This window comes from Lytechinus pictus, chromosome 8, assembly GCF_037042905.1.
Source record: "Lytechinus pictus isolate F3 Inbred chromosome 8, Lp3.0, whole genome shotgun sequence".
NCBI classification, from domain to species: Eukaryota; Metazoa; Echinodermata; class Echinoidea; order Temnopleuroida; family Toxopneustidae; genus Lytechinus; species Lytechinus pictus.
In genome coordinates this window covers 15,477,159-15,491,298 of record NC_087252.1, presented here as the reverse complement: position 1 = coordinate 15,491,298, position 14,140 = coordinate 15,477,159, and positions in this window count along the sequence as shown.

The following is a 14,140-nucleotide window of genomic DNA, read 5'->3' as shown; positions in this document are numbered from 1 at the left end:
CTAAGATGAGAGGACACCTACCAGTTTTTAACCAATAAAAAAAAAATAATCAACTCAAAAGTTGGTAAAAATATTCACCTTCCAACTGTTGGTTTAAAAAAATCCCAAGTCATTTTGCACCTAATTTATGTTTTAACTGACAGTTGGTAGGTTTATATTTCATACCAACTTACAGGTTGGTTAAAAAATTATCTGAGAGTGTGTAATGTGAATGTGTATGTAATGCTTGCCATATCTGTAGATATATTGACATGTAAATAGATGTATCAATTAATACCTGATAATCATGGGTATTATAACAAACATAAACTTATCTAAACAGGCCTACAAAATAATCATTTTTTAGAAGTTTGATGCTATGTTGTGCATCTATTTAAAACAACAACTTTGCAGATAACATATGGGCATTATATCTATTGTTAAAGTATCACTAAGGTTTGATAAACAATATAGGCATACACTGACAGATGAATACTAGCAGAAGAAGATGAAAAGTTACACAATACCTTTAAATCTGTGATATAGATACCACTTCCACCCATCTAGAAGTAAGTGGTATTATGTGAACATTCACTCTATGGGAATGTTATCTATGTTTACAGATGTAAGGAAGAGATATTATTATTGGTAATAAACTTTCAACAGGTTGTTCAGAGAGAGATTATTTTTATTTCTTTACATTCAGCATGAAAATTTTGTAAAGGGTCAGTATTATACTCTTGTATTCCAATATTACAAAAGTGTAGAGGTCACTGACTGTGTTTTTCAGCATTTAGATTCTAAATTTGTCATTTATTTTATTCTGGCATTTGAATTCAAATCTGGCATATGGCGCCCTCTCTTGTTAGTTTTATTGATATCAAAAGCCATTTGAGAACTTAGATTAAACATCTGTAGACAAATTTTTAGAAAAAGATTTAATACATCCTGATATTTTCAGCTCATTCCATGCTTGAGAAGTTTGAAATAAACAAGATAAAAGTAAGCAGACATTTTATTTTGATGTAAAATCTGTTCACTTATCAAAAATACACATTTTTAGTTAATAATCTTCATATATTCATATATAAATCTAGTAATGATTCTCATGACATACACTTTTAGGGGATTTAAGAGGAAATAAGATAGGCTTTAATGATGTACCAAGTGATCTCTCATATGAATGTTAGTTTGGAAGTTGGACAGTGTGAAACAGTTTCTAACAAATTATCCTGCGATTCTATACCTTTAAGACATCTGTACATGGCAGCCAAATTCACAAAACTTTGAAAATAAGCGCACAATAAAGGATTATCAGGTCAAGACCTTTGCTCCAGAGCAGGAAAACAGATTTTTCTCAAAAGGATTTGGAAAATAAAAACTTGAAAAATACAATGCAGACTTGAAATGACCCTCATCTATTCTGACACATCATTACTGAAAGACGGCAATTTATGAGATTAACAAGAAATCGTTTCTGTTTTTTCCAAGACCATTGAAGATTAAATCCTAAAAAGTGTTTTAAGCTATTTATCATGGACGTTTCATGAAAGAGGTGTTTCTAAAATGACTCTTATTGATGACCAAGAGGCTATTATTTCATTTATGACCTCTGTTTAACTGTTATTGATTAGTTATTATGGGGGAACACAATAGAGAAAAATCTATATTATTGTGGAACTAAGCACATAAATGAAGTCAATTGAGGATTTATTGTGACAGGTTTGGAAAAATTGTTGGCTGCACTCACTGGGGAATGGATGGGGGTCGGGGTGGGGTCAGTACATGGCTTGGGGTGGGGTCAGTAATGGGGCGTGGTGGTGGGGTATAGATTTTGTGAATAAAAGCCAGAATTTTGAATTACAACAACTCTAATTTAATTCCTCACTTGGTAAGATATTCATCCCAGGACTGGCCAGACTGGAGAAATACTGGTGGTAAATGCTGATAAATACCGCCTCAATAACCTTCTTTTTTTTTAAGGAAAATGGGAAATAGTTGGAAATGCAGGGAAATACATTATTTTCTTCTTGAATATTTTCAGGAATTGCCCAAGTGTTTCTCAAGCATTTTCAAGCCTGTCCCTGTATCACCCTGTACATGTTAGGTCTTTCCCAGCATTTACTAGTGTTTCCCAGTATTTTCCACCTTGGCAGGAACTACCTAAATTTCCTAAGAAATTGCCAACCCTTATTCATCATCTTGATCAGGTTCCTCGGATATGAACTTGGGCATTTGGTCCTGTGGTATCTTGCTTATACAAGTATTAATGCTTAAAATGATCACCACCATCACCACAAACTTGATGGACTACTTAATTTGCCAGACCACTACGTTCTTCCCTAGCTATGGGCCGTTATATATACGGGTGGAAAATAAGAGCCTGAACGCAATATATTCTAAAGAATTAATTTCTTTATGATTCCTATCATTTGGCACCCCATACACGATATCTTCTCAAGTTCATGTTTTCAATATTAGAAGAATCCACTCGAGAACACAATAATGAAAACTAGCTAGGTCCGCCGACAAGCGAGGGCGACAGCAAGCAATGGACAGTCACGTCGGGCGTGAGTTTTGTGGGGGACTCGTGTTTGTATTGTATTCTGGCCTCCTCCTTTTTTTCTTTTCAGGGCTCGAAGAAACGGGGGCAGTAGTGCTTTAGTGGCAGGCAAATGAAGGAATAAAAGAATCAAATTTGTGGCAGAGTTGAAACAGTTTTAAGTTACCATCTTGAGTAGTCTTGCGGGTCAGACATTTTTTTCAATGATTTTTCATTTTTCTTGAATAAAACGAAGGGTATTCATCAAATACATCAACATTCTAAGATTTGTTTTCACCATCCTATAGGTTGGTCCACATATGAACTTACTACCAAGTGTTGGTTGAAATAAAATTGCATGCACAATGAATTGAGATGTTTTAAACCAACATTTGGTCCATTCATATCTTAACCAACTTTCGGTTTGGTTAAAAATTATGAGAGTGTAATGAGTGTATATGCATTATCAGTGCCCAAAGAACAGTGTACATCTTCTGAATTCCACAACAAGTGAATAAAGGTAAAATGTAACGGTGTTATAAAGTATTTCCTACGATAGTATCTTGGATTTATTAGTTTTACATGATTTACAAGACCAAACAATAATATTTGTATTTCATTTGTTTCAACATGAAAAATACATTCCATGGAGTCCCCTGAACAGATCATATTCTTGCTGTCTTGTATATTAAATTTTCTTTTCCTTCTTCTTTATTTTTTTTTTGGGGGGGTAAAGGGTGAGGATTAAAGCAATAATTAAATTATATCCATGGCGAATGAATGCATTTAGGAATTTAAGCAACACGGGAGAAATGCCAAATTGGTATAGCAGCTTTTTATACTAAGGATTTGCGTAAATGGTTAATCGTGGGCTATAATGATTAAGTATGATTCAATATAGCTCATAATTTTCAATAGTTCTACTGTGACTTCTGTATTTCACAAAATACAATCTTTTCTCACAAATGCCATCCATTCTTTACTAACAAATACAGTCCATTTGATAGTGATTGCACTGACTGTAAATGTTATGTTTGGTACCTGGTTTTTAAGACTAATTTTGCCTTCTTTTGGCTCCCCTACAATAATGTACATTTCTTTGTATTATGTTTGAAATCCTTACTTGGTTCATTTTCCTGTTCAATTTTGTGTGTTACATATTTGCAATGTTTTACATTATTGTAAAAATAAATGATTTGCTATAATACTTGAAAGATATCATGATCTGTTTAGTACACTTGTCAAAGCTTATTAACTGTATAGCTAGCTGCAGCAAAACGAGGATTTCATGAGAAATTCTTTAAAACCAAGGTAAATTGTCACCATACCAGGACATCTTCTTTGCGTAAATCCAACTCTGAAATCATGAAATCTAAGCTGAAAAATATACTAACTGAAGATCGCCAACACAGATAAGCACATATGGGACAGTGTACTATTATTGCTTGGAAAGGAACAGACTTCTGGCTGCAAAGGCCATGCTCATTTTGTCAATTCATCAGGAAATCCACATTCTCCAACAGAATCATTTAGCTGATATTTTTCTATTCAGATATATAAATACTTTGATGGTTATTTTATTGCATTCTGTTCAAACTCACTTTTAGATCATTATTCGTTACCACGACTTGCATTTATGTTTAATAGATACAGTACAGATCGGTAAAGAGGCAATTAGGAATGTATAGATTGGCTGAATGATAGCAGGGCGAGAATATCGATTATTATTCTGAGAAAATAGTCTGAAGCGTTCCTGTGAAGAGTAGCATGCAATCACAAACACATCACAAACCAAGCCCTCGCTAACGCATCCATTGACACACTTCTCCCCAAACCGGGGCCTTCGATATTAAAGCTCACTATAATTTCTCAATAAAATTCAAATCATATTTCGAAGGGAATCTCCGCGGAGCTGCGTGGAGCCAGGAGGGGAGGAGAAGTCGGGGGGGGGAAGTGGATAAATATTGACGGGAATGATTACTCCCTCCATTACGGACGCAAACGAGGATGTCGATTTCAAAGCGCAGTATGGTTTACCAAACCATCAGGCCGTATCAGCGTTCACTCACTCTCCCTTCTGTTGTGGGTCAATGTGGATAGATTCAATACTATCGATATGCTGAGATAAGTAGCCATTTTTTCTTGTTTCTATCTCAACTATAATAATAATGGAATGAAATGGAATGAAATGGAATGGAATGAAATGGAATGGAATGAAATGAAATGAAATGAAAATAAATGAAACTAGTAAAAGGTCACCAACTGTTTGCATTGATAATATCACATTATCAATGTATCATCATTATCAACATTGTATTCCGTCAATTTATTTTTTTGTGAGGCATGGTAAAAAATAAAATAAAAAATAAAACAAACTAGCTGATGTTTGTGAAAGTATGGTCAGAATATATCATAAATCAGTAAACAGGCAATGTGAACATGACATACGAAGTAGAAAAAGGAACATTTTAACAAACCTATAAGTTGGTTCAAACAATGATGAATATACATCATAACTAGAAAATATTTTGAACAAACATACATAGTAGATGTTGACATTGCTGGCCGTCCATAGTTGCGATTGATCGATCAATCGTAACTCTTTGTAAGACGGGGCCCATAAATAAAGCCAGAATAATAAATATAAATGATATCAACAAACTTTGGAAGTGCAAAGAGATACCATATCGGCCTAACATTCTGGGGAGTCAATAGATCTACAAAGTGAATATACATACAATCAAAATAGAGATGAAATTGAAAATAAATCTGTCACAGCAATAATAAAAATACATGTAAATAGCATAATAATGTTTTTTCCAATGGCCAATAAGAATTGCAAAGAGACAACTCATTTTTCAAAGTCCCCTTTTTAGCTACCGGTATTCGATAATATCACAAATGTTAGAACAAAATACAGACATTCTCCGTTAGAACCAATCATACAGTACAGAGAAATGCATGGAGATTCATCATTAGCAATATAGATAGCAATACACTTATACCGATCAAAGCAGACAATATTTAGTTATTATTATGCCATGGAAGAGACAGGCTAATGAAAAAGAAGGAGGCCCATTTTGTAATTATGAAAAGAAGGAATGCTCATATCACAGTCTACGAAAGTAGGTAGCTATTAGTCTTTAAATTCAGACAACTTTGCGCATGATCACTTGTTTATTTTTCTCCAATCGTAGTTATATCCCTCATTAACAGTATATCTTTACAAAATAATATATGCTGTAAATGAATGAATACATTAATATTATAACGGAACAAACATATAAATATAAGACTGGATTGATAAGAGTACAGTATAACTATCCTTGCTAATAGCACTTAACACTTTAATAGAAGTTTCTAAGCGTTCTAAAATAATACATCATAATTACCATGGCTTTCACGGAGCTACTGTAAAGCGCTCAAGCGTTTTGAGGAAAAAATCCTGCCAGGTACCCGTTTTACACACCTGGGTTAAGTGCAGCACAATGTGGATCAATTACATACTGAGGGAAATTATGCCATGGCTGGGATTTGAACCCCCAACCGTCTGTTTCAAAGTCCAGAGACTAATCCACTTTGCCACAATGCTCCACAAGAAAGGTTCATTAATTTCAATTGATTATTGATATTTTTATCACATATTATGTCAACTAGACACAAAAGGTCTGAATAAACAGACTAGGTATGTAAAAGATGATCCTCATAAAGAAGTGTAAGCATATTTGTTTAATGTAGTGATAGAATGCAGAGACAGGCTCTTAATTCATTTCCAGTTAGCAATTCAATATCTCTGTAAATAGTCATTTCAGAGGTATATTAAAGTTAAGGTAAAATGCAATTAAGATGCTCTCAGACGTCATATTTTGTATGTTTTTAAAAAGCAAAACTTTACAACGTCTGAAAAATTATTTTAATATCAAAATTTATATACTTAAGCAGCACATCTAAGAAAGCATTATTTGCAATACATATGCCCATAGTGATATTTGTGCAACATTCTTGAACACAATACAATTTTTAAAAATATTAAAGTTAATAATAATAATAATCTGGTTATCTATAATGTACATAATAAAGCTATACATTGTATTCTATAAACACTTACAAATTTATTATTAGATTATTATTATTATTATTATTATTATTATTCTATAAACACTTACAGATTTATTATTAGATTATTATTATTATTATTATTATTATTATTCTATAAACACTTACAGATTTATTATTAGATTATTATTATTATTATTATTATTATTATTCTATAAACACTTACAGATTTATCACCTCGGTCATTAGACTGCATCAATCATTCCTACATACAAGGTATGCACATCCTCCACTCCCTAGGGAGTATTCCAGTTGGTCACCATTTCTTTTCTTCATTTATTTTTCATTCTTTTACTTTATTTTTGTTAGTCTTACAATTTTGGGGAGCTAAGCACCACCTTCCCCCCTTCTGTTTGTACATTAGTGTAAAGGCCTGTGTATGGCTCTCTAGCGTTTTGATGAAGACTAATCGCGACAGCTTGAAATGACCCCTACAGTGCAAATGACATACCACTCACCAGTAGGTGACCTTAGTCTAAGGTCAAGTAAATAGGTTCCTTCTTGTTTATTATTACTGTTATTAATTCTTTCCCCCTATCATAAGAATGACCCTTCTCTCAAACATGTCTGTATCATTATAGCAATCAAAAGCAATTCCCTTTTTTGGGTGACACATTTCCTTGAAAAAAAATTTGAGGCAAATTCAAACTGCCTTTTTATACATGAATGGTGTGATATATGATTGATAGAGCCCCATATGTTTTATGTGAAATAAGAGAACACTTCAGCCTACAGTTATTTAATAGATTTACTTGTTTCAAATGTTTTTACTGGTATGATTCACAAGTGGTTGTTTAATTTTTAAACATCCACTCATAATTCCTGTGTCATCTAATCTATACATTCATGCTTATGTCCCATACCAATTACCATTACAGTCAATTAAATCCACTATTAAACCTTGATATACCACCACAGCAGCCACTAATTGATCAATTGTTGGATTAATGAATTAACACTCCCCCAACCAACAACTAGATATCAGCTCTATAAATACAGTCTCACCTCAAATGACCTTTGACCTTAGTTTAAGGACACATTGTGAGCTGATATTTATCCCACTCTCTCCACCATCTTGTAAACCAAACCACTTTAAATTGGATTGTCTATAGCTGGGGGCATGTCTAATCCGTCTTGCTTGTTTTCCTTGACTGATTAACGACTGATTAGGCTGCACCATGGCTATCGGATTATGTTTGTTCTTATGATGTAATAGCCTGGATCACTTTCCAAACCCTACACCAAAACAAGGCCATCGGACTGGGACGGAAAGGAAGGTGAAATAAAAAGGAACTAATCAATCTTACCTATGTTTCTGCTCAATTGGCTACAGAAATGGTTGGAAAAACATTTATTGTTATATGTCCATCTTACCTATGTTTCTGATCAATTGGCTACAGAAATGGTTGGAAAAACAATTATTGTGATATATCCATCTTTCCTAGGTTTCTGCTTAATTGGATACAGAAATGGTTGGAAAAGAATTGTTATATACCACAGGTGCAATGATTTTACTCAATAAGATGTGTGTGTGGTGTATGTGTGGGGGTGTGTGTGTGGGTGTGTGTGTCTGTCCATTTTTTTTTTATTATTATTTTTTTTTGTAAATAGGTGTTGATGATTGCATATATGCACGTACCTTTAAATTTTATCTTTTGTTTAAATCGGTTATGTATACTTTGGTTTATAATCATGTTTGGAGCTTGGCTTTTATATAAGGCTCAGCCTTTCTGCCACTCCTTATACTTTTATTTCTATCCGAGTAAAGTAATTTTTCATTCTTGTTTTTTTCTTTGTATCGTTTTGCTTACTATTAATGTCATAATTATTTCTATTATATATTGTCTATGTTATTATGTCTTTATATATGTTTGTTTTTAATGAAAGTATTAAATAAATGAATTGAATTGAATTGAATATATAAAGTGCCATTACACAGAATGTACTGTTATTGTTACTTTGCAATTAAACGGTAACTACCATGGTAATGATGCTCATCAGCCAATCAAAATCAAGGATTTCATATGAGTTAATTACAATTTGATGGCAAAGTTACCAGAGTGGTAATGTTTAGGCAATGGGCCTGTGGTCTTCAAGGTAATGAATAATCCCCATGATTTTTAAAGGGGTTGGATCTATCATATTCAAGCTGTTGTTTGCATGGTACTTGGTAGAAAACTGCTATCAAAATACTGATATATTTCTAGGTCTTCAAGATGGAGGATTACCAGAACATGATGTCTAAAGGGATTGGAAATACTCTACCATATTTTAGTTGTAACTGTTTTTTTTTTTTTTCTAAACTCATCGGCCCATATTCTGAAGTAAGGTTTAATTTAGACTCTGGTTTAAAGTTGTGATTTAACTATGGGAAGCCAGATGTGGCATAATTCTGGAACAGTAGAGGTTGAATGTATGAGCTCATTTTAGTCTCAAATAATTCTTAAATGTCTGGGAAGGATGAACAAGATAGTTGTCTTCACCATAACAAAGTTAGGAAAGAGCACAGTGAACATTAGATACATTCAATGAAAACATAATTTTGACATATTTGGCTTCCCATAATTATAGCACAAGGTTAGACCATTGTCTAAGATAAACCTGACTTCAGAATACGGGCCAATGTCACATATCCCCAGAAGTTAACTAATTGGCTCAGAGTGATGATCAAGGGAAGAAGAATAAATCGGGGGAGGGGGGAGAGGGGAGAGAAGGGGGTGAAATAATGGCTGCTGAAAGCCAAACTATAGGCTCATTACTTATACAACTGACGCTACAGCAGGTAAAGCTCAGCAAAACACATAGTTGAGAATATTAGATGAATATAAATCATCTTGACCAATTTAACAAAAAAGTGAAATTCTTAACTGAGAAAATCGATAATTGTATTCCTTTAATTGATTATGAATTATCATTAGTTCCATCAATTGTCCAAATAATCGCCTTGCCAACAAGTCTTCAGAAAAAATTTACATTCATTGCCCATTTTACCCCTATGCAGGCATATAGGCATAGTTCTATACCCACTTGCCCTAAATCATATACATAAACACATAACTGGGCTTTGCAATGTAGAAATTAATTCAACCTTTTAAAACAGTCAAAACACCGTCGCACGTTACAAGGATGTTTCGATAAGTCATTCCCTTGTACCCCTCGAGGCCAGAGAGTCGCAGAATGTCACGGGTTTAGTCCCAGATCTCCGTTTTTATGTTGTCTCGTTTTGTTATCGCACCCTACGGTGTCCATAAAGAGATGATTTCTCGTCGTGGAATAACAAAAAGCATTCTGAGTGATAGGTCTTGTCGTGGTGCATGTGGAACTGATTGAAATGGCTATTACGGTGTCTGACGAAGCAATTGTGTTATGAATTGTGTATTACTCTCAAGTGCAGTATATGCATTCGGGAACGGTGGTGTAATTGGCCTTCTGCATAAGAGGGCCCCGTTTTATGCACACCTTGTTCAATTTAAATGTTAATATTGCTTCTCTGCTTATTTCCAAAAATAGACAACCTTCTAACGACAACTGCCGTGCCTTAACAGTATCAGATTATATATGTTGAAGTTGTTGCTATCTCACACTGGTTATAGTGACGTCTCGTTACTCACTCACTGTATTATACATGCTGTGGAGAGCCAATAAATACTAAATGTAATCAATGTTTTGATAAGTGTGGATATCATTATTGTTACACTGGTGATTAAATGGATATTAAATTGAACGATATTTTTACAGAGAAAAGATATATCATCCTGATTGTCATTATAATCACTGAATAGATCATTGTCAAGGAAATGAAGAAACAATCATACCTATATTGCAGGAAAGAACAGAGTGTCACGTACACAGTGTGATTACAGTGTGTTCACACAGTGGACTATGTGAAAATATTATTCACACTGTTAAATGCTCAAATTCAACAGTGTAAAGATATTTTCACACTGTGGACACCTTGACAGTGTGACTGTTCACAGTGTGTTCACATGGTTGACTGTGTGAATATGTGATCCACCGCAGAAATTCTCAAATTTAACAGTGTGAAGGTGATTTTACATTATGTTCCACACTGTGAATTCACTGTGGCACACACTGTGGGACACTGTGTTATTCCCAGTAGGGAAATTATCATAATTGAACATATATTATAAACAGGATTCAATTCTAAAGTATATTCTCCTCTGGGAACATCCAAATCAATTATATTACTAATGATAAAAGTGTAGATTTGTAGAGCACACACACTGTCCAAAGACGCTCAAGGCACTAGCTCAGCAAAACAGTTCTCTTGTACCCTTTTTACACACGCTAAAATGTCCTTAACCCCGTACTATAGGTGGGGCTAAATTGCCATTTAGCCCCACCTATAGTACGGGGTTAAGCTTAGCCCACTTTCTTTTTACACAGCATTTTTGCAAAGTGGGCTAACCCCACCTTTAGTACGGGATTATTTGGCCCTGCAAAAAAGCAGGGTTATCCCAGCAATTGCGGTGCTAAGAGCGATAGTACGGGGTTAAGATCGCTAGTGTAAAACGAAAGTGGGCTAAGCTTAACCCCGTACTATAGGTGGGGCTAAATGGCAATTTAGCCCCACCTATAGTACGGGGTTAAGGACATTTTAGCGTGTGTATAAGGTACGAGTGAAGTACTTGTACTACGAATGATCGACAAAAACCACTAGTCCGGGGTTAGCGAGTTTCGTGTGTGAAAAGCAAGCATTTCTTATCCGGGGTTAGCGATAACAATTTGGCATGTGTGAAAAGGAAAAAAATAGTACGGTGTTAAGGATAGTACGGGGTTAGCGATAGTCCGGGGTTAAGAAAATCCTGTGTAAAAAGGGTATTGGATATAAACAAGCTACAAATATAATGTTCAAAACTTCAAATTAACCTAAAAAGCTATTGAAATCAAAATTACACAAAACTCACAATCATCCGTCCACACAACTTATTAACAGACCATTCAAGCCAACTCGAACGAGATCAAATATTCTTACTCAATTCATAGGCATGTCTTAGTATGATTCAGAAAGATTAATCATTCTGAATTTCTTGCAAATCTCTCTTTTGCTCCAGATCCACTCTCAAATGCAGAAATGTCATGAAATTGCAAGACACTTATCAGCATCGTATATATAAAGACAACCATTGCCAGCCACACAGAAACGTTGTTTGCCTAACAGTAAGCCCAGTCACATCTTTCGGATTGTAGAGTCGACACATTTTTTTCAATGTGTAAGTTACGCATTGATGTAACATAAGGCATCGCTGCCACATTACCGGTTGTAACAGGGCCTCTGTTAGCGCATTGTGAGCGCTAACAATGTTTCGGAGTGGTCAGTACAGTTTATTACCAGTTCAATTTGAGACCTTCTTGAACCTTTTCCCATCCATTCAATACAGATTTGACTGTTGAAACCTTAAAAATTTAAATCAAAATCATTTCAGATTAGAATATGGATCTTTATGGTTAAAATCAAATCCAGAATTGGATTAAATCACATTCTATTTCATATCCTCCACATTTTAATTGTTATACATCCCACACATGAACATAATCTAGTAATTCATTTAGTGATAGATGTATTGGGGGACTTAACAAAGCTAAATTCATGTTATAAAATCAAATTTTAAAATCAGAGCCAAAATTGAAATAACAAATTCTAATTACATATAACCATTATCTCTACCAGGGGCGGAAATCTCTCCCAAAAGGTAGAGGGGGACAAGGGGCTGGAAAATTTGACAAGCAAAAAGAAAAAGTTATCATCCCAAAAGTAAGGTCATCTCGTCCTAAAATACATGTTTTTTATTTATTTTCAATGATGTATTTCTTCCATCATAAAAGACCACAAATAGTAGGGGGGACATTTGATATTGTGTCCCCCCCCCTACTATTTTGAGTAGGGGGGACACGTTCCCCCTGTCCACCCTGGGATTTTCGCCCCTGATCTCTACTAGTGAGAAGATTACTGTCAAAATCTTTGCTTGTAACCTAATAAATTGCATCCATTCGGTTGTACCTTTATTTTGCTTCTTTGTTTTGTTTCTGTTAAATAAATTCACAAATGATTTCACTGATGAATTGACATCTTTCCATATATACTTTTGAATTATTTTTAGATTTTTTTTAAACTGAGATCCTTTCAAATAATTTTTGGATAAGACTTTGAAAAAACTTTTTTTTTTAGGGGGGGGTTGAACATGAAATTAATTGTTTAGTCAATGTTTCAATTTACAATTTGTTTTAATTTGAAGATATGCACAGAATGCACCATTTATTTTAGAATGTGGATTCTTCACATTTTTACCTGGGAGTTCAGCTCTCTATCTCGTATGTAAAACATAACACAGAAATTATGTGTTTTTAAACTCTGTTCACGATGTGCATTTTACAATGCTCATTTCGCCGTCGAAAATTACACACAAACACGCTATTGATCGGTAAAACATCAATCAAAACTTTGAGAGTCTTCTCCAGACCGCTCAGGTACGATCTTTTCCCCTTGACTCGGCAACGAGTGCCAAGAATCACATTGCCTGCGGCAATTCTCAACTCCCAAACCTCGGTTTTATCCAAACAGAGAGGCCATAAGTCAGGCCGCCACCCAACACCAGACTTATCTACAAAGGTCATGACCTCAACGCCTCAAGTTCAATGATCTCCCCTATCTCTACTACACTGTGTTTCCTTAGCTGTGAAACTACTCTTAAGATAATAGCAAGATCATGATGAAAATGATATCCAATGTTTTCTTCTTAATTTGAAGAGAGGAGGGAGAGTTGTTTTCTGGTATTCATTACAAAGAGACCTAAATGGGATATTGATGTTTTGCAGTGACCGTGCATTTCATTGGTTATTCAAGGATCAGACCGGAGAGAGAAAGATTACTTGAAGAAGATGACTATTATCAATGTAAGCAGTTTAATAGCTTTCATATAAGGGGTACACTTACTCGTATGGTGACTCTGCAGGGAAAATAGTAAAGTGTTAATTTCATTGCTTATGTAAAATTCAAAATCGCACATTTAGTCCAAATATTTAAATAATAATAAATAATATAGAATTTGTATGGCGAATGTATCCACCTTGCTAGGTGCTCAAGGCACTCCTATATTACCCCGGATAAGCTAGTCTACCGATTCTGGTGTGCACAGCTTTTTGAGGAATTACTTCCTGCCGGTAGCCATTTACCTCACCTGGGTCGAGTGCAGCAGTGTGGATAAATTTCTTGCTGAAAGAAAATATGCCACGGCTAGGATTCGAACTCGAGACCCTCTGTTTGAAAGGCGAGAGTCAGATCCACTAGACCACGACGACGTGCCCACAAATGTATAACGTCAATATAGAGTATTCCTCAAATACAAGCATCAATGTTTGTGACTCTGCATATTGCATGGGCCACATCATAGTGGTAAGATAATATTTGTCAATACATTGATGACTCATGAAAAATGGAGCCAACATTTGCAAGTATTGTATAGGCCAAATCACATGCTTAAA